General features: G+C 43.6%; 1 protein-coding gene across 4 annotated transcripts in view; it reads left to right on the top strand.

Moving 5' to 3' along the window:
- Positions 1-21,869, top strand: part of GFRA1 (GDNF family receptor alpha 1) — a 240,058-nt gene that overhangs the window by 177,748 nt on the left and 40,441 nt on the right. The window lies entirely within an intron of this gene.

Below are 21,869 nucleotides of genomic sequence, written 5' to 3' on the forward strand. Positions count from 1 at the left end.
ATATTCTTGGGATGTCTGGTGTGAATCGCTCTCCTAAGGTCATGCCACAGCATTTAAATCGGGTTGAGGTCAGGACTCTGACTGGGCCACTCCAGAAGGCGTATTCTGTGCTGTTGCAGCCATTGTTTTGTTGAATTACTTGTATGCTTTGTGTCATTGTCCTGTTGCATCACCCATCCTCTGCGGAGCTTCAGTTGGCGGACAGATGGTCGTACATTTTCCTGCAAAATGTCTTGATAAACTCTGGAATTCATTTTCCCATCAATGACAACAATCCGTCCAGGCCCTGAGGCAGCAAAGCAGCCCCAAACCATGATGCTCCCTCCGCCATGTTTCACAGTGGGGATGAGGTTTTGATGTTGGTGTGCTGGGCCTTTTTTTCTCCACACATAGTGTTGTGTGTTCTTCCCAAACAACTCAATCTTGGTTTCATCTGTCCACAGTATATTTTGCCAGTAGTGCTGTGGAACATCCAGGTGCTCTTTTGCAAACTTCAAATGTGCTGCAATCTTCTTTTTGGACAGCAATGGCTTCCTCCGTGGTGTCCTTCCATGTACTCCATTCTTCTTTAATGTTTTCCTTAATGTAGATGTGTCAACAAAAATGTTAGCATGTGCCAGAGATTTCTGTAGGTCTTTAGCTGACACTCTGGGATTCTTCTTTACCTCATGCAGCATTCTGCGCTGTGCTCTTGCAGTCATTTTTACAGGACGACCACGCCTAGGGAGAGTAGCAACAGTGCTAAACTTTCTCCATTTGTAGACAGTCTGTCTTACCGTGGACACATGAACATCAAGGCTCAAGGAGATACTTTTGTAACCCTTTCCAGCTTCATGCAAGTCAACAATTCTTGATGGTAGGTCTTCTGAGAGCTCTTTTCTGCGAGGCATGGTTCACATCAGACAGTGCTTCTTGAAACCAGTAAACCCAAAACAGGTGTGTGTTTTTTAAGGGCAGGAAAGCTGTCAGCAACACATCCAATATCATCACACTGATTGGAGTCAAGGTTGGCTCACTCCTGGCTCCAATTATCTCTGGGAGAAGTCATTAAGCTAGGGCCTCACATACTTTTTCCTCCCTGCACTGTGAATGTTTACATGTTATGTGCAATTAAACCATGGCAACATCTAATGTTTGTGTAGTATTATGTTCAGCAGACTGTGTTCTTCTATTGTTGTGACTTAGATGACGTTCAGAGCACATTTTATGCCCAATTCATGCAAAACTCCACGTAATCCCAAGGGGTTCACATACTTTTTCTTGCAACTGTATATATAAAACAGAGCATACAAAACAATTATAAATCCACAGATGGGAGGAAACAGGGCCCCACATGTATCTAATAATATACAATTAATAAATATAATGTACAAAAGTAGGCAAACCAAGTATAAAGTCACAAATGGTAGGAGACAGAGCCCCACATGCATGTTGACTACTCCTGATGAGTTTGGAGACGATAGGACAGTCTGTTCCGCAATCTTTGTTTGCCTTGAATTATGTTTTATTCATTTTTATTCATTATATTTTCTTTCACTTCCCATTAAATTATCTTCATGTTGCCAGGCTAGAAAGGAGAGAGTAAATTACTTCCAAAGTGAAATCCAATAGACTATTTTATTTGTTTTTTAATCGGAGGGAAGCGCCACTAAACTTTAATTATTTTTTTACTAGCACTTGGACATATTTTGTATAATTAACTGAAAGATAAACAAGCCAGGTACAACAAGTAACACGAGCCTTGGCGAGACTTTCCCACTCGAGTAAACAAACGCGTTATTCAACAATAGTACAAAACCAAAAATCATGGAGCCCAATGAGATCTTTATGGGGTTTTTTAAATGGCGGATGTGACCGGTTATCCCCGACAGAGGAAGTGAACAAAGATAGCTCGGCTTTGTGTTATATTTATCTACTGTAATTCTTTTTAATTAAATAAGTGTACTTTGTAAAGACAAAAGAACTTTTTGTATAACTAAGGACATCCAAAAAGCAAATATAGCCGCTTCCCTTTGTTTTTTCCTTCCTTGTGGTTGGAGAGTTGTCCTCAGTGGTCCACAATGCACTGTGTATATTTGGGTTGTCTATCATCCCTATATTTCTGTTTCAGTCATAATCTTCAGTGTCAGGAGCTATACAGTAAACGGTGATTTTAATGTTGCTCTGCACTCATGTAATCACCAGAGACCACAAACCGCTAGAAGTAATCCACCGTTTTTTGAACTTCACCCACTGTGCAAAGAGACAGATGTCTGCAGATCAGGGCTGAGAACAAGGAAAGCATAAGCAATTAAGGTTTGAAAATAAAACCTGGAAGCTGATTGGTTTCTCTGCAGAGCTGCACCAAATTTGGTACGCTCCAGTTTTAGCAAATCCCCACCTATGTGTTTCTAAATTAGCAAAATAAAACTTGCTATTAAAATTTATAGGAAACAAAATTGTATATTGTGGATCCAGGGAGTATCAGATTGTCTTAGGGGATCAGGAAGGAATTTATTTCTCCTGTTAGTCCCTGGACATGATAAAAAAAGAAAGTTTGAAGTCATTAGAAGTGGTTAAACGTTGACGCTGAACTGCATGCCCGATGCAATAGACAACCCCCAGACACGTTCTCCTGGTGTTCACCCGTATTCTTCAGCAAGATGCCAAGTAGTGACTCCACCCAGGAATACAAAACTCAATCAACAACCACATATAGTTTCCAGTATGAATGGACTTTGGTTTGAATGTGAGTTTGATTCAAACCTATCCTATTCATGGTTCGCTGACTTGATTGAACCAACTATGGTATGATTCAGAAGGAAGAGGGAGCACACACAAGCTGCTGTCCATTTCCTGGTCACCCAGGCCTCATATCTGGTTAAGAGCCTGGTATGAATTTTAGGAGGAACATTGGGAAAAGGTGGAGGGAAGTCAAGCCTTTGTCCCTCGTAAAGCACCTTGCCCCATGTTGAGGGAATTGCATGTACAAATTTTCAAACATTTGGAAGAAATTGTTAAATACTCCAGCGTTGGTTCAACAATTTTTGAATGACTACTTGTCAAGTGGATTGGAAAGGAGGTAATAGAAATGTTTATAGATACATATAGAATAATATATGGGTGTTTACTTTTTTCTCTTTTGTGTTTCTCCTTTGTATGAATTGTATGGATTTAATGTAATTAGAATGGAGATTACTAAAGCTCGGGAGAGGAGGAGAGGTTTCTCTTGGTTATTGGAATGCGAGTAGATGATTAATTACATTTAATAAAAAGAATTTGAGCCTACGACTGCCAAATTTGTAAAATAAATTAGGACAGTCTTAGGTGGTCTACCTATACTTGAGGATAATGAGCTGAAAGCCCCAGTGTGGACATAGAACAAGGTGTTGCACTTTCACATTTAACTCATTCGGACACTTTTTCATGGTAGAGGAGATGCGGCTCCAGATGTCCAAAGACAGAAGGCCACTCAGATCTGATTTGACTTCTTTTACATACATTGGGGAATGGAGGGGATGGGATTAGGAGGCATCTTTTTTAAAGGAATTAAAGTGAACAACTAATGAGTAGCACCAAGTCCGCACATTTTTTGTTTGGATACTTTTCATTTTTTTTACTGTACAATTAATGAAAGTGACATTTAAATACTGACATATGCTTTCAGCGCACGTTTAAAGTCAGCATGTTTCTGCCTCTGCCTATTAAGATGCATCTTGGCCTCTCTGCTGACTCCCATTACATTGAGATCTGGGTCACTTTTACGACGGAATTGGCCTTATCTAGATCCAGCCATGATGGCAGTGGTCCAGCAGCTCATCCTGAATTCCACCCAAACCGCCGCATGACCTTCAGAGCCCCCCCCCCCTCCCCTTAGCCGCCGGCGCAGGGCCAATTCCGAATCCCTTCCGGTTCCCGGTCCAGAACCAGACTGGAGGGGGTCTGGAAATGGCTCACCGCTCCAGGCTAAGTGTTGGGCTCTCTGACAAAAGTAAATGAAATCTTCCCAGCAGATGGTATCCGCTTTATCAAAAGTTACATTAGAAGATTGGATTCTAGACGCGATGCCAAAATCTCAAGGACGCTTGAAATGATAAAACCAGCGAGCCGTCATTGACAGCCAGGATTCATATACGTTTCACAGAAGACACGCAGCAATTAGGAAATTACACTGCAGTAATTGTTACGCCGCTCTCGTTAACCCCGAGATGAATCAGGCATTCTGCTGATATATAGATGCCGGTTATATAGAAAATGTCTCCGCAAGCAACAGGGCGGTTTACAATAAAAAAAGGGGGGGAGGGGGAGGAACATTTGCCAGATTCACCAGACAGGAGACTGGCAAGAAGCTAACATGGTGAGCTGATGATGTCATATCGCAGAGCAGTGATGCTATGCACAATCAAATATGCTTTTGTTTTAAAGGGGATTGCATCCTTTTTTTATGTTGAGAGAGTAATGCAATTATGTAAGCCTGGCTATATAAAAAAGGGGGAACTCTTGTATTTTTTTTAAAAACATGTGAACTCTTACCCTGTAAAACAACCCATTTAGTTTAAAAAAGAAATAAAAGGCAAAATGTGTGTGTGTGTGTATATATATATATATATATATATATATATATATATTCACACACACATTTTGCCTTTTATTTCTTTTTTAAACTAAATATATATATACTAAATATACTAAATATATATATACTAAATATATATAAATTTTCAATTAATTTTTTTTCTTTTTTTGTAAGCGATCATATGAGCTCTGTTCTCAGCAGGCTTAGGGAGGCGGCAAAACAGCGGTACACTGATCTTCCCAGTAAATAACTGCACAAGGTGGGGGAGGGGGGGGTGTCAGCACAAATCTTGGCCATTGGAGGACAGGCAGGGTGTGTTTCCAGCACAGCCAGAAAACTGACCGCACTGCCTAGTGTGGTCAATTTGAAATAGGAAAGCAGGGGGACTGGTAGAAATGCCAAGGATATCACACAAAGGAAGATATAGAAATCGAAAAGGAAACTTTTCAACAGGCACATACAAGAATATAAAATGTTGGGGTAACACATTCTTTAATATATATATTATATTCACAAACATGACAGAGGGCAAGTGGAAGAGGTGTGGTTGCCGGTCAGAGGTTCGAGGTATTTGTAGCTCTCGCTCTCCTGTCCCTCTCCCAATAGTAATAAGTCATTAATCATTAGACTGCCATGGCAGTGTGTGACTTATCTCCTTCTAGAGATGTCAGTGGGGATTCTGGCTCTGTATCAATTACACTCTTCTCTCCTCTGACTTTATTATGTTTGAAACAAAACACTGGAACTGGAGAATACCTTTACAAAGACAGAGCTGGAGGTTGGAGAGAGAGATAGAGAGGGATGGGAGAGAGTGGAGGTAAGAGAGAGGGAGGGAGAGTGAAGGGATGGGAGAGAGTGGAGGTAAGAGAGAGGGAGGGAGAGCGAAGGGATGGGAGAGAGTGGAGGTAAGAGAGAGGGAGGGAGAACGAATCGATGGGAGAGAGTGGAGGTAAGAGAGAGGGAGGGAGAGCGAAGGGATGGGAGAGAGTGGAGGTAAGAGAGAGGGAGGGAGAGCGAAGGGATGGGAGAGAGTGGAGGTAAGAGAGAGGGAGGGAGAGCGAATCGATGGGAGAGAGTGGAGGTAAGAGAGAGGGAGGGAGAGCGAAGGGATGGGAGAGAGTGGAGGTAAGAGTGAGGGAGGGAGAGCGAAGGGATGGGAGAGAGTGGAGGTAAGAGTGAGGGAGGGAGAGCGAAGGGATGGGAGAGAGTGGAGGTAAGAGTGAGGGAGGGAGAGCGAAGGGATGGGAGAGAGTGGAGGTAAGAGAGAGGGAGAGAGAGCGAATCGATGGGAGAGAGTGGAGGTAAGAGAGAGGGAGGGAGAGCGAAAGGATTAGAGAGAGTGGAGGTAAAAGAGAGGGAGGGAGAACGAAGGGATGGGAGAGAGTGGAGGTAAGAGAGAGGGAGGGAGAGCTAGAGGAGAAGGAAAGGAAAGGAAAGGAAAAAGAAAAGGAAAAGATAAAGGAGTTGGAGAGAAATGAGGAGCAAGACATAAAAGAGATTATAGAGAGAGAGGAAAAAAGATAGAGGGATGGAGGTGATGATAAAGGGAAAGGTTGGTCAAACTCGGTTAGGTTTTCATCCGTACATTTATAGAAAAATCGTACCCTAGAACATTCTTTCTTGCCATTATTGAGTCCACAAATTTCATTCTAAAGATCTTAAAATTTCTTTCATACCTGCTATTTGAATGGAATCCCAGATGTATTAATCAGGATCATTAGAATATATGAGACTTTTCCTGAACTAAAACCACATTAACAGTTAGACTTTTAGTAGAGAAACATTTTCCATCCTTTTCAACAATGAACGTCAACCATTAGAAAACAGAACAAACATTCCGAAAAAGAAAAATTTCTATTGAAATTCTACTGGTGTATGGCCAACTACAGAGAGAGAAGGATGGGACGGGGGTTGTTAAAGAGTGGGAAGGAGAGAGAGAGAATGGGAAATCAAAGGGGAAAAAGTGAGGTGCAGAGAGGAGAATATGTAGGTAATATTGCAGTAATCAGATGAGTGTTGTGTCGGCATATTGTGGTGACATTGTAGTGGTCAGATGAGTGCTGTGTCCAAATATGGCAGTTATATTTTGGTGATCAGATGGATGAGTATTGTGTAGGTATATGGCAGTGATCAGATGAGCGTTGTGCAGGTATATGGCGGTGATATCGCAGTGATCAGATGAGCGTTGTGCAGGTATATGGCGGTGATATTGCAGTGATCAGATGAGCGTTGTGCAGGTATATGGCGGTGATATTGCAGTGATTAGATGAGCGTTGTGCAGGTATATGGCGGTGATATTGCAGTGATTAGATGAGCGTTGTGCAGGTATATGGCAGTGATATTGCAGTGATCACATAAGAATTGTGTAGGTTTATAGCGATGATATTGAAATAATCAGATGAGCCTTGTGCAGGTGTATGATGGTGGTATTTCAGTAATCAGATGCATGTTGTGTAGATATATGGCGGTGATATTACAGTAATCAGATGAACATTGTTTACATATATGGTGGTGATATTGCAGTAATCAGATGGCCATTGTGTAGGTATATGGCGGTAATAATCAGATGGGTGTTGTATAGGTCTATGGCGCTGATATTTCAGTAATCAGTTGAACATTGTGTAAGTATATGGTGGTGATATTGGGCACACGGCAGAGCACAGCAGGGTCCTAGTCCTTGAATCCATGGCTCCGCTCTTTGATCATGCCTTCTTTTCATGTGTTCTCTGATCGATGGGGACATGAAGCAGACAGCACTGTGGCCTCTCCAAGGTCCTCATTTTCCCATACTGGGAGCCGGTCATTGATCACCCCTCAGCCTCCAGGCTAATGGCCGTGAAAGCTTTCAAATCCATTTACACCCATTTGCTCATGTTCATTCCATATCACATATATTGTTGGCTCCATACTGCTCATGTTTAACCTCTTCACTCCGCCAATGCTCTGAGTTCCTGGCTGCCATCCATTTACTAATGGAATTTAAAGGGTAATGTCACCTTTCCCCACACACATCACTAACATATAACTTAGCTTAAGGGTGGAGAGGCAATGTAAATAGTGTACAGTAGCCATTCTGTGCAGGGTCTAGAAATATCCATTTGATGGCTGTGAAACTAAATTCTGTATTTTTTCAGTTCCTGTTATTGTAACATTTATTAGTTGAAAGTTTTCAAATTTTGCTTGCTCAATGTTCCACATTTTCATGATGGTATTACATATACAGAATTCTAGATCATCCCTCTACTAATGTGGTATATGCTATATGCTGAGATGACATAATTTAAAGGATAAATCATACAGTGCATTATGCTCAATAAATCCTTATCAAACTAATCCACTGAGTTACACTGAAAGAACCGGATCCATAAAGTGTGACTGCTGTGCTGCACTGCTAAGAAGGAAGAAGAAACTGCATATGCAATAGGGAAATGTGTCTGCTACATATACAGGTGAAACTCGAAAAATTAGAATATCGTGCAAAAGTTCATTTATTTCAGTAATGCAACTTAAAAGGCAAAACTAATATATGAGATAGACTCATTACATGCAAAGCAAGATAGTTCAAGCCGTGATTTGTCATCATTGTGATGATTATGGCTTACAGCTCATGAAAACCCCAAATCCACAATCTCAGAAAATTAGAATATTACATGCAATCAATAAAACAAGGATTGTACAGAGAACAATATCAGACCTCTGAAAAGTATCAGCATGCATATGTACTCAGTACTTGGTTTGGGCCCCTTTTGCAGCAATTACTGCCTCAATGTGGCGTGGCATGGAAGCTATCAGCCTGTGGCACTGCTGAGGTGTTATGGAAGACCAGGATGCTTCAATGGTGGCCTTCAGCTCTTCTGCATTGTTCGGTCTCACGTCTCTCATCTTTCTCTTGGCAATGCCCCATAGATTCTCTATGGGGTTCAGGTCAGGCGAGTTTGCTGACCAATCAAGCACAGTAATCCCACGGTTATTGAACCAGGTTTTGGTGCTTTTGGCAGTGTGGGCGGTGCCAAGTCCTGCTGGAAAATGAAGTCAGCATCCCCATAAAGCTCGTCTGCGGAAGGAAGCATGAAGTGCTCCAAAATCTCCTGGTTGATGGCTGCGTTGACCCTGGACTTAATGAAGCACAGTGGACCAACACCAGCAGATGACATGGCTCCCCATATCAACACAGACTGTGGAAACTTCACACTGGACTTCAAGCATCTTGCAGTGTGTGCCTCTCCATTCTTCCTCCATACTCGGGGTCCTTGGTTTCCAAATAAGATGGAAAAGTTGCTCTCATCAGAAAAGAGGACTTTGGACCACTGAGCAACAGACCAGGTCTGGTTTTTCTTTAGCCCAGGTAAGACGATTCTGACGTTGTTTGTTGTTTAGGAGCGGCTTGTCAAGAGGAATACGACATTTGAAGCCGATGTCCAGGATCCGTCTGTGTGTGGTGGCTCTTGATGCACTGACTCCAGCCTCAGTCCACTCCTTGTGAAAGTCCCCAACACTTTTGAATGGCCTTTTCATGACAATCCTCTCCAGGCTGCGGTCATCCCTGCTGCTTGTGCACCTTTTTCTTCCACACTTTTCCCTTCCACATAACCTTCTATTAATGTGCTTTGATACAGCACTTTGGGAACATCCAACTTCTTTTGCAATTACCTTTTGAGGCTTTCCCTCCTTATGGAGGGTGTCAATGATGGTTTTCTGCACAACTGTCAGGTCAGCAGTCTTTCCCATGATTGTGATTCCTACTGAACCAGACTGAGAGACCATTTAAAGGCTCAGGAACTCTTTGCAGGTGTTATGGCTTAATTAGCTGATTAGAGTGGGACACTTTGAGCCGAGAATATTGCACCTTTTCACAATATTCAAATTTTCTGAGATTGTGGATTTGGGGTTTTCATGAGCTGTAAGCCATAATCATCACAATGATGACAAATCACGGCTTGAACTATCTTGCTTTGCATGTAATGAGTCTATCTCATATATTAGTTTCACCTTTTAAGTTGCATTACTGAAATAAATGAACTTTTGCATGGTATTCAAATTTTTTTGAGTTTCACCTGTATAACATAGAAGTACTGTTTAAAGAATATTACCAATATTAATGAATTATTTATGTTAATTCACCTTTATTACTCTTCAGTAGCACAGGGCAGAGAATGACACATTCCATACCCCAGGACAGCCAATTAGATCCCCTACCCCATGGAAACTTACCAAATCCCATACAACATGGCAGACCATAAGATCCCATACCCAAAGATAGTATATACGATCCCATACAGGATGCCAACCTGTTAAATCGTATACTTCAGAATACCTTACCAGATATCATCATCCATGGCAGCCTATCAGATCCCATACTCCATGGAAATTTACCAGATCCCATACAACATGACAGACAATCAGATACCATACTCCATGGTTACTTATCAGATCCCATACCCTATGAAAACTTACCAGGTCCAAGACCCCATGATAGGATATCAGATCCCATGCCCAATGGCAGCCTATCAGGTATCATACACTAGAGCAGTTTATCAAATCCCATACCCAAAGATAGGATATCAGATCCCATACCCCATGATAGGATATCAGATTCCATACCAAATAACAACCTATCAGATTTCATATTCTGGAGCAGCCTATAATATCCCATATCATGATAGGATATCAGATCCCATACCTAATTATTGGATGACAGATCTCATACAGAATGGCAGCCTATCAGATTTTATACTCCTGAGCAGCTTACCAGATCCCATGACCCATGGTAGCCTATCAGATCCCTTACCACATGACAGCCTATCAGATATCATATTTTATGGCAGCCTATCAGATTCCATACCCCATGGCAGCTTCTTGCATCCTGTACCCCAGGAAGCTAACAGACCACATGGCAGCCTTTCAGAAATGGTACCCAGTGGCTGTCTATCAGAGTGCATATCCCAGGCAGCTTATAAAGCCATGTACTCCACAGCAGCCAATCATATCCCAGTACCACATGATAGCCTATCAGATACTGTACTCAATTGTGGCCCTTTCATATCCTGTACCCTTGGTAGCCTATCAGATAACGTTTATTGCCCTCATTCTGTAACTTCCATCTCTGAATTCTTTTTTGATAAAACTTTTTGTGGAGAGCTGTGATTAACAGGTTGAGTTTACCCCTTAGGGGACTATGTATATAAAATATATTTTAAAAAAAGTTTTGGTTTTAGGTACAATTTAGACTGAGGTTACAACACATCTGCATGCATGACATAACACTAGTCAGTTGCTATATACAAGACATTGGATTACCATAGAGCCATCACATTGGTAGCAGGCCAAGCGAATGTGCAGCAATGTAATAGTGGTATGGGATTGATAGGGATGTCTGATTGATAGTTCCATCCATAGTGACATTTTCAGGTGCACTGCAGCACTTTGGTCATGAAAGCTTTACTTTACTATACGCTGGTAAAATTTTGCTTTGAAATTTTTGGTTTCAAGAAAGTTCTTTGATTCTCTACTCATTAGCGGGATCAGATTGTTTGTAACATGTAGACAAGAAAATTCAAAGTAACAGGATGGAAATTTTTTCTTTAACAAATGAATTTCTAATAGTATATGGTTTTCGCTCCAAAATCGAATGTTAACCAAACGAAATGTTGTAGTACTTTTGAACATTCACCAAATCATTGAATGTACTGGGAATTTACATATACTAGTGTATAGCCAGCCTAAGGGTGCTGGAAAGATCAAGGTAGATGGCAATGTCAATATGAATCATAGGAGCACGGTACATCATCAGCACATCGAGATATTTGCCCAAAACTGTTTTAATGATCAACATACTGTATAAGCTTATATCTGCATAGGTGTGATCAATAAAACAGCTTTGGAAAACAAAAACTGGCTTGCTGATGATGTATTGCGCTGCTAGAAATTTCCATTCACAGAGAGAACAGTTGACTCTTAACCACTTGCCGACCGCAGATAGCCGAATGGCGGCTTTACTGCGACCGGCCAGTTCTGGAAGGGCATGGTAAAAGGCCAATAATAGTGGCCTTTTACCACGTGATCAGCCGTGTCCAATGACACATTGATCACCGTGAAATGCAATTGCCGGTTATTGGCTGCACTTTCCTCATGCTGTCATAGCGTGAGGAAAGTACTGCCGAGAACTGGCAGTTGTCAGAGGAGGGATCGGAACTGATCATCAGGGCACTGATGATCAGTGCCCAGCAGTGCCACCCACCAGTGCCACCCACCTGTGCCCACCAGTGCCATCCACCAGTGTCCATCAGTGCAGCCCAGCAGTGCCACCCATCAGTGCTGCCAGTCAGTGCTCAGTATCAGTGCCAGCTCATCAGTGCCGCCTATCAGTGCCCATCTGTGCCGCCCATCAAAGCCACCTTATCAGTGCCGCCTATCAGTGCTCATTAGTGCCACCTATCAGTGCCCATCAGTGCCGTCTATCAGTGCAGCCTCATCAACGCACATCAGTGAATTACCTATTTAAAAATTTTTATAATAGAAACAAAGAAAAACTTTTTTTTTCAAATTTTTTGCTCTTTTTTTGTTTATAGCACAAAAAATAAAACGCCCAGCAGTGAGTAAATACCACCAAAAGAAAGCACTATTTGTGTGAAAAAAATGATAAAAATTTCATATGGGTACAATGTTGCATGACCGCGTAATTGTCATTCAAATTGAGACAGCACTGAAAGCTGAAAATTGGCCTGGGCAGGAAGGGGGTATAAGTGCCGGATAGGCAAGTGGCTAAGCTGGCCATACATTAGTAGAACTCCATTCAAAATTTTATGTTTTCAAGAACATTCGTTCCATTTTCTAATCGGCAGTGGGGTCAAATTGATGTATATTTTTGACTGCAGTGACAAGAAAATTTGAAGTAGCGGGATGGAACATTTTTCTTGAACAAATTTCTAACAACATGGTTTTTGTTTGGGAGATTGCATTAATTCCAAAATCGATTGTTAAAAGCAAAAACAAAAGTTTGAAGTACATTCGAATGACATTCGTCCACTCATCAGTATATGGCCAGATTAATATGTGTAGACCAGCCCATGCTGCTGAGTGATTGCAGCTTTCTGGAGTCCTCGGCTGATCTTTATCACAAAAGATTGGCCTTGTACAATCGGCAATTAAGACTCTCCTGTTGCTGCTTGGCTGCTCAGAGGAGAATTGACTTTCCTCCTTCCAATTTTCTCCTGCAATTACCTCAATTACCCAACATTTCCCACTTCCTTCCATGCATCCCCTCCCCGGCGGAGACACGGGGCACACCGGTCCTGGCGCTCAGCGGCGTGTGACGGACAATACACAGGAAAGACTCCTCTCTAATGTCACACGACAGCGGTAATAAGTCACACTAGGATGGATTTTGTTGCTCGGATAAATTGAGCCAGGGAAAGGAAACAGAGAATTGTTTAAATATTCAATGGAGGCTTTCTACTCCTACGGAAAAAATGAAAGTCAGAATTAATATAAAATTCAAAATACTAACCCAAGCTTACAAAGCCATCCACAACACTGCCCCTAGCTACATCACCAACCTCATCCACAGATACCGCCCAAATCGCCCACTCCGCTCCTCCCATGATATCCTCCTCTCTAGCTCCCTCGTCACCTCCCCCCACGCTCGCCTCCAGGACTTCTCCAGAGCCTCTCCCATCCTCTGGAACTCCCTACCACAGCATGTCCGGTCAGCCCCCACCCTGTCTGCCTTTAGGCGATCTTTGAAAACTCACTTATTCAGGGAAGCCTACCCCACCTCCACCTAAGAACAGTACTTGAATCACCTTCGCCAGATCATCCCCCACAGTTATCACCTTTTGTATCCCCTCCCCCTTCCTTTAGATTGTAAGCTCCATGAGCCGGGCCCTCCTATTCCTTCTGGACTGAAATGTATTGTAATTGTACTGTCTCTGTTATATTGTAAAGCGCTGCGCAAACTGTTGGTGCTATATAAATCCTGTATAATAATAATAATAATGTAAAGGAGCATAATCACAAGACCCTGTAAACGGTAAAATAAACCACAACATTTTAAGGTTCTTGGAGTTTCATTTCCACCACAACCTCAGTTCACAGTAGAGATGTGCTCATGTACAAAGTCTAAACCATCTTACATGGTTTTAGTAGACCAGTGGTCTCCAAACTGTGGCCCTTGGCTTGCTCTTAACTGGCCTTTGGGGCATTATTCACCTCACTGTCAGCAACATTGGGACATAGTTCCTGGCACTGACACCAACAATGGAGCACTATTCTTCCACTGATGCCAATGATGGAGCAATATTCCTCCCACTGACACCAATAATGTGGTAACATTCCTCTCACTGACACCAATGATCAGGCACTATTTCTCCCCGTAATACCAAAGATGGGACATTGTTTACTGCCACTGACACCAGGACATTTTCTACCCCTGCTGGCCACAGTCCGGCCCCCCCTAAAGTGTGAAAGACAGTAAATTGGCCCTTTGTGTAGAAAGTTTGGAGACCCCTGTAGTAGACCATAGACTTACACCTGAACTCCGTCCTTACCTTCAGTTTTGCAAGGTTGTACAGGCTTCTGTCTTGGATTGAAATGACTTACTCTGATTTCACTGCACATTGTGAGCTTCTCACATTGTGCATCAAAATTGGTGCGTGCACAAATACTGGCAGTGCGCTGGGGTGCCCTTTAGAATGAATGGTACTGCACCACACCAACACATGTAATGTGAATGCGTGGGAATGAATCCTAATGAGGTGCAATGAATAAGCGTTAATGTATCACAAAACATGATGGATTTGTAGCATCCTCCTAGGTTTAGGGAAGACTGCTAGGTAAATTTAGCTGGGCTCCACTGTAATCAGTGGAACAGGGGTTGATTGGTTACGGTTGCTCAGGTTTTCACAGGCTGCTGGTCTGCTACTTCCCGCTGTATTCTAGAGATTTCTAGAGCATAGTAGGAGGGAGGGCAGAGGCAGCAGTCTGAATATTTATGGGATTTCAGCCATTCCCTGGAGAGGTGTGCCCAGAAGGTGGGGAACGAAGAGACCATAAATAGTCTGAAGCCTGAGTGGTGGGGGAGCCTGCAGTATGCTGGTGTAAGGCAGCATTCCAAGCCTGCTGGAGGAGACACCTGTTGAGGGGCCATGCCCTCCTGGGCAGAAGCCAGGTGAGAGAGCCAGGTTGAAGACATCAAGGTCCCAAAAAGGCTTAACCGGGGGGGCCTAAACAAAGAACATCCAAAGTAAAGGGGCAAAAGAGTACTCATGGAAGGTGAGCCAGGAAGGAAGCTGTGGGAGAGCCCCAGTTATCCAGAGGCTGAGTGAGTCTACATCTCCCTCACAGCAAAGAGCCCTGTGGATGTCGACAGGAGCCAACCAACGATCCTGTGGCTGAGTGAGTACAAGAGCCCAGTGCTGCAAGAGTGACTGTGTGGTGCTGTAGGGAAGAGGACTGGTCATAGGCAGCATAGGGATCCTGTGGGACGTTTGCTGAGAGAAGTACAGCCAGAAGTTGTGCAAGTACAGGCAAGCAGGGGTGAAATACTGTGAGAGTTTTACAGGTGCAGGTGAATATGTACAAGTCCTTTTGTCAATAGTTGTACAATTGCAGCCAGAAAGTTAGCAGTCCTCAAGTTCTGTTCAAGTTCTACAGTTCCAGGGTATCCCATGTTCCCTATCCCCATCAAAGTTCATTGTTCCCCTATAAAAAACACTTTTCTTGAGCCAGAGAAAACTGTGTGCCTGGTTGTGTGTGCGCTAAGAGGAGGAAATATGCCCAAACTAAAAGCAACTCTTTAGGGGGTGCGCTACAGAAATGTGATTTTTCTACCGATTTTATTTTCAATTATGTGTTGGGGCACTGCACTGTAAAAAAAGAGCACTGTAAAAAAAGAAGCTCACCTAATATTTTGTGCATTGTGTTGGCAGGCCATTCCAAGTGAATCAGTTGCCTTCATGCAATGCATGTTGACAGATGAAATACCGTAGGTTACCAATGTTACCATGCATGCAATAATGCACCACAATGCACTGGAAAGGCATGCAGGAATCTGTGGCACATACACTATCTACACTAGCTTCAACTCTTCTGGGAAGGCCGTCCACAAGGTTTAGGAGGGTGTCTATGGGAAGGTTTGACCATTCTTCCAGAAGCACTTTTGTGAGTTCAGACACTGATGTCAGACGAGAAGGCCCGGCTCTCAGTCTCCGCTCTAATTCATCCCAAAGGAGTTCTATCAGGTTGAGGTCAGTACTCTGTGCAGGCCAGTCATGTTCCTCCACCCCAAACTCACTCATCCATGTCTTTATGGACCTTGCTTTGTGCACTGGTGTGCAGTCATGTTGGAACAGGAAGGGGCCATCCCCACACTGTTCCCACAAAGTTGGGAGCATGAAATTGTCCAAAATGTCTTGGTATGCTGATGCCTTAAGAGTTCCCTTCACTGGAACCAAGGAGTCAAGCCCAACCCCTGAAAAACAACCCCACATTATAATCGCCCCCTCCACCAAACTTTACACTTCGCACAATGCAGCCAGGCAAGTACCGCTTTCCTGGTAACCACCAAACCCAGACACATCCATCGGATTGCCAGACAGAGAAATGTGATTCGTCCCTCCAGAGAACACATCTCCACCACTCTAGAGTCCAGTGGTGGCGTGCTTTACACCACTGCATCCAGTGCTTTGCATTGCACTTGGTGATGGCTTGAATGCAGCTGCTTGGCAATGGAAACCCATTACATGAAGCTCTCAATGCACTGTTGTTGGGCTAATCTGAAGGCCACACAAAGTTTGGAGGTCTTTAACTATTGACCCTGCAGACAGTTGTTGGCAACTTGTACGCACTATTGACCTTGCTCTGTCATTTTACGTGGCCTAACACTTCGTGGCTGAGTTGCTGTTGTTCCCAGTTGCTTCCACTTTGTTATAATACTTCTAACAGTCGAGCGTGGAAAGTAGTAGCAAGGAAATTTCATTAATGGACTTATTGAAAAGGTGGCAACTTATCACAGTACCACGCTTCAATGCACTGAGCTCCCGGGAGTGACCCATTCTTTCACAAATGTTTGTAGAAGCAGTCTGCATGCCTAGGAGCTTGATTGTATACACCTGTGGCCATGGAGGTGATTGGAACACCTGAATCCAATGATTTCCAATGTCGGGGTCCCTCAAGGTTCTGTCCTTAGACCCCTTCTCTTCTCCATCTACACCTCCTCCCTTGGTCACTTGATAAACTCCCATAGCTTTCAGTACCATCTCTATGCTGATGACACACAAATCTATCTTTCTACCCCTCACCTCACCCCTTCAGTCTCCTCTCGCATTACTAACCTACTAAGTGACATATTGGCATGGATGTCACTCCATTTCCTCAAACTCAGTCTTTCCAAAACTGAGCTCTTAGTATTCCCTCCAGCCTGTGCCCCCTCCCCTGACTTCTCCATCAAGATCAATAACACAATCATCATTCCCTCCCCTCATGCCAGTGTACTAGGTGTCATCCTAGACTCCCATCTGTCCTTTCACCCTCAAATCCAATCACTGTCCAAATCTTGTAGACTTCACCTCTGCAACATCTCCAAGATACGCCTGTTCCTAACCACGGAAACCAGTAAGCAACTCATTCACTCCCTTGTTATATCTCGCCTTGACTATTGTAACTCCCTCCTCATTGGCCGACCTCATCGCAGGCTATCCCCTCTTTAGTCTATCATGAATGCTGCTGCCAGACTCATCCACCTTACTAACCGTTCTGTATCTGCCAATCCCTCCACTGGCTTCCCATTGCCCAACGGATAAAATTCAAAGCATTAACAATAACGTATAAAGCCATTTATACCTCTGCCCCAAATTACATCAAAGATCTTGTCTCTAAATATCACCCAAACCGTACTCTCCTCTCCTCGCAAGACCTCCTGCTCTCTAGCTCCCTTGTCTCCTCCATGCTCGTCTCCAGGACTTTTCCAGAGCTTCCCCCATCCTCTGGAACAACCCCAATTTATCAGACTATCGCCTAATCTGCTCACTTTTAGGTGATCTCTGAAAACCTATCTCTTCAGGGAAGCCTATCCTGCCCTCAGCTAATAATGGAATCTTCTACTCTTCCAACCAGTCCATCCTCCACAGTTACTACCTTTTGTACCACTAGCCCCTCCCTCCTAGATTGTAAGCTCCAAGGAGCAGGGCCCTCCTTTCCCTCTTGTATTGAACTGTATTGTTGCTGTATTGTCTCCCTTTATATTGTAAAGCGCTGAGCAAACTGTTGGCGCTATATAAATCCTGTATAATAATAATAATAATTTGGAGGGGTGTCCCAATACTTTTGGCAATATAGTGCATGTTATTATACTCCAAAAGGCCCTTATATACAAAAATATCTCCAAATAGTTTCCTGGTTTCCATCACAAGTCTTCATGGAGCAATAGCTGTATCCCAGAGATCACCATATATAATCAGATGGGAAATGGCATCATCATGGCAATTTAGACTTTAATAGATAAAGGACCATATTCCAAAGATGTGAGAGGCCATTGTATATAGAAAGATGATGGAATGTTTGGATAACCATTAAATGTAATGACAGGGTTCCTGTAATGTCCTCACAAAAGAGACCTACAAGGTGACCTATGGAGGAACTTGGTAATCGTTAGCTTGTAAATGGCTTTTCAAATGAGGGATCAAAGGAATGCTGATAGAGAGAATAGATAAGGATTGTTAAAGTTCATTGCCTTTAAATTGTGGTCTGGCTTGGAGAGGTGATGACCCCAGACCCCCTGTAGGGTGGTGACCTCCAGCAGGCACAAAGAACTCAAATGAAATGAATGGATGAGTGTAGGTCACCTTTATGGTTGGGATGCCAATGGGAGTGCCCATCATTCATCTCATACAAATTGCCTCTCCCTTTGCTACAACTTCCATCCTAGTCATCCGTATTTCTTTGGAGACCTCTGAATATATCTGCAATTATCAGTACAGAAGGAAAATACAACTCTAGGTGGCTAATCTGTAGGTCAATGGATGAGTCACATGTTCCATTGAAAATGCTTGCAGAAGCTGCCATTGTATATAGACTAATCAGCCTGTAAAGAACTAAGTGGTGGATAGATGGTTAGCAGAAACTGTGTCCCAGTCTATCGCCTGAGAACCAGACATTGTCCAATTGGGCCATACCATCTTACTTCTCTTCTGTATACCATAGAGAAGGGGAAGCCAAGCTGTTCCCTGGCCTGCCTATGATAGTACTGTGTCACTGCTCTCCGCATAGGTCAGTGGACTCAAGGAAGGGTTGGAGGGAAAGATGGGGCTCAGCCACTGACTTTTGAGAGTAAAAATACATATTTGCATTGAATTAAAAGCACTGTGTAGTTCATATCAGTCTCTGCAGTAGAGGAGCTTACACTCTAATGTCGCACCACAGTCTTACACTATTATTATTATACATTTGTATAGCTCTGACATATACTGTAGTGCTGTACAGAGAACACGGAGTCACTCAAGTATCTGCACCATAAAAGCTTACACTCTAATGTCCCACCATAGTCACACACTACTTTATTATACTATTATACTGTATTTATATAGCTCTGACATATTCCATAGTGCTGTACAGACAATGACATCAGTTTCTTAGGATTTACCATAGGAGCTTACACTCTAATGTCCCACCACTAGAAGTAACATCTACAGTGAATAATTGTAGCGTTTATGGCCAGCTTTTAGGATATATAACTAAATGTCTTTAGATAAACTCAGGGTCCCTCCGCCGTCTTCTCACCTCATATCATTGGAATTCAGCTGGCGAACATGCAGATAAATGTAATTACTTTGCTGTTAAATTGGAACAAATACGACTTTTATTTTCCCACAATATCAGATTGGAAATGAAAAGAAAACTGGAAGAATTATAAACAATTTAAAGAGTATCTGGGGGAGACGTGAAGGTGATGAGAGAATTAAACCTGAAAGATTTACTAAATTAGGGATGAAGCCAATAAAAAACGTTTTGCACTTTTATGGTTTTCAGTCGCCTCTCTAAGAAGATCGAAAACCTTTTCAGCAGATGGAATGCGATACGGATCAGAGACCTGCGTGGGGGCTTCTGTAGATACACGCGACCCTCCACCCAATATGAAAACCTGGAGTGCTGCCACTCAAATTTTGGCTGCTCTGCATCATAAAATGGGCCAATCATCAGAATTTCATAATAAGTCCAAAGTAATGACACAGATCAGCCCACGGCTGCAGCCTCTCACTTAGTGACTTGCTACATAGTTACATTGTATAATGTGAGTCAGCATTTCTCAACTTTTTACATTTCTAGCACCCTTTAAAAGTAAGCACCCCAGTCTAAAATGTAAATGGAAAAGCTGAGCCAGGGAAAATGTACACAACCATCTTAATAAGTTTAACTCCCCTCCCCCACCATCACATCAGAGATTCCCCCCATCACATCAGATATCCCCCCATCACATCAGAGGACCCAACATCACATCAGAGGTCTCCCCTATCACTTCCAAGGTCCCCCCATCACACCAGAGGTCTCCCCTATCATATCAGAGATCCCCAATCACATCAGAGGACCCAACATCACATCAGAGGTCTCCCCTATCACTTTACAGATTCCCCCCATCACATTGGAGGTCCCCCCATCACATTAGGGGTACCCTCCATCACACCAGAGGTCTCCCCTATCATATAAGAGGTCCCAATCACATCAGAGGTCCCCCATTACATTAGAGATCCCCCATTCACATCAGAGGTCCCAGCATCACTTCAGAGGTCTCCCCTATCACTTCAGATATCCCCCCATCACATCAGAGGTCCCAACATCACATCAGAGGTCTCCCCTATCACTTCAGAGATCCCCCGACACTTCAGAGGTCTCCCATATCAATTCAGAGATCCCCCCATCACATTAGAGGTCCCCCATCACATTAGGGGTCCCCCATCACATTAGGGGTCCCCCCATCACACAAGAGGTCTCCCCTATCATATCAGAGATCCCCAATCACATCAGAGGTCCCCCCATCACACCAGAGGTCTCCCCTATCATATCAGAGATCCCCAATCACATCAGAGGTCCCCCCATCACACCAGAGGTCTCCCCTATCATATCAGAGGTCCCCCATTACATTAGAGATCCCCCATTCACATCAGAGGTCCCCCGACACTTCAGACGTCTCCCATATCAATTCAGAGATCCCCCATTACATTAGAAGTCCCCCATCACATTAGGGGTCCCCCCATCACACCAGAGGTCTCCCATATCATATCAGAGATTCCCAATCACATCAGAGGTCCCCCATTACATTAGAGATCCCCCATTCACATCAGAGGTCCCAACATCACTTCAGAGGTCTCCCCTATCACTTCAGATATCCCCCCATCACATCAGAGGTCTCCCCTATCACTTCAGAGATCCCCCGACACTTCAGAGGTCTCCCATATCAATTCAGAGATCCCCCCATCACATTAGAAGTCCCCCATCACATTAGGGGTTTCCCCATCACACCAGAGGTCTCCCCTATCATATCAGAGATCCCCAATCACATCAGAGGTCCCCCCATCACACCAGAGGTCTCTCCTATCATATCAGAGATCCACAATCACATCAGAGGTCCCCCAGTACATTAGAGATCCCCCATTTACATCAGAGGTCCCTCGTCACTTCAGAGATCTCCCATATCATTTCAGAGATCCCCCCATCACATCAGAGGCTCCAAATCACATCAGGGTCCCCTGCTTAACATGAGAGTTCCCCCATCACATCAGAGTCCCCCCTTAACATCAGAGAGTTCCCCAAAATTACACAGCCCCCATCACAGACCCCCAATCACACAGTTCCCTCTTCATATCAGAGCCCTAGCTGGGAGGCACAGCGCGGCAGAGGACAGGAGGTGGAGGAGATCTAGAGGAGGTGGACTTTCATCTTCTCCTGAATGCTGGGGCATTCATGCATGCCTCCTGCCCTGGATCAGAGTCATGCGTTGGCTTGGTGGGGGTGACCTGGTGGCCATCACCAGAGCAGTGAATAATGCTGTGTGTCCTGGCACTAGAGCATCACTGATTGTTATGGTTGCAGCTGATCTGGAGAAAGCTGGGCCCCATACTCAATGCAACCTGGCTGAGAAATACTGGTCTGAGCAGGGGTGGACTGATCATTTGGAAACGTGATCACTGAGAGAAAGTAGAACTGAGGAAATGCTGCCTCCTGCCTGCAGCAGACTGATGACCTCACCTCAACCTAGGCAAAGTCACTGACCAGAGCTGAAGGACAGCTTTTTAATAATAATAAGTGGAGCTTTTCTGAGAAATGA

This window comes from Staurois parvus, unplaced genomic scaffold (genome assembly GCF_062004578.1).
Source record: "Staurois parvus isolate SC_StPar_1 unplaced genomic scaffold, SC_StPar_1.0 ptg000697l, whole genome shotgun sequence".
Taxonomy (NCBI): domain Eukaryota; kingdom Metazoa; phylum Chordata; class Amphibia; order Anura; family Ranidae; genus Staurois; species Staurois parvus.